The sequence below is a fragment of the Anopheles coluzzii genome (genome assembly GCF_943734685.1).
Source record: "Anopheles coluzzii chromosome X unlocalized genomic scaffold, AcolN3 X_unloc_114, whole genome shotgun sequence".
NCBI classification, from domain to species: domain Eukaryota; kingdom Metazoa; phylum Arthropoda; class Insecta; order Diptera; family Culicidae; genus Anopheles; species Anopheles coluzzii.
This window is the reverse complement of record NW_026054436.1, coordinates 12,501-13,044: the sequence shown is the minus strand read 5'-3', so window position 1 is coordinate 13,044 and position 544 is coordinate 12,501.

Here is a 544-nt window from a genome sequence, read left to right as displayed (position 1 = left end):
CACCTGTGCAGAGTGGCCGTTAGCAATGTCTCCCGTATCACGGTGGTGTACCATCACTAGTGCAGAGTGACCGCTAGCAATGTCTCCCGTCACAAGGTGGTAGCCCAGAAGTGCAGAGAAGCCGCTGTAGCAAAGTCTCCCGTATCACGTTGGAGTTCTTCCACTAGTGCAGAGAGATCGCTGAACCGTTCAATGTGTCCCGTCGTGGTGTGCTTGTACCGAGCACGTAGGATACACCTTGCTTTGTTGGTTTGGGATAGGAGTGGTCGCGCAACTGCCTCCACGCCGCAGAGTGCCAGTTCGGATTGAAGGTCAACTTTAGCCGTTCAATGCATCAGTCGGTGGGTGTTCAGATGGCATCACAACTTCCCCTAGGTGCTCAAGTTGGCTGGGTTGTAAAACATGTACACATGCGCAGAGTATCGTGCGTACTAGCAAAGTCTCCCGTCACGGTGGTTACGAATGAGTTCCATGCAGTGCAGAGCGATCGTTAGTGCGTGCAATGTACCAGTCGATGTGTCGTACCGGCATACAACCCCGCTTA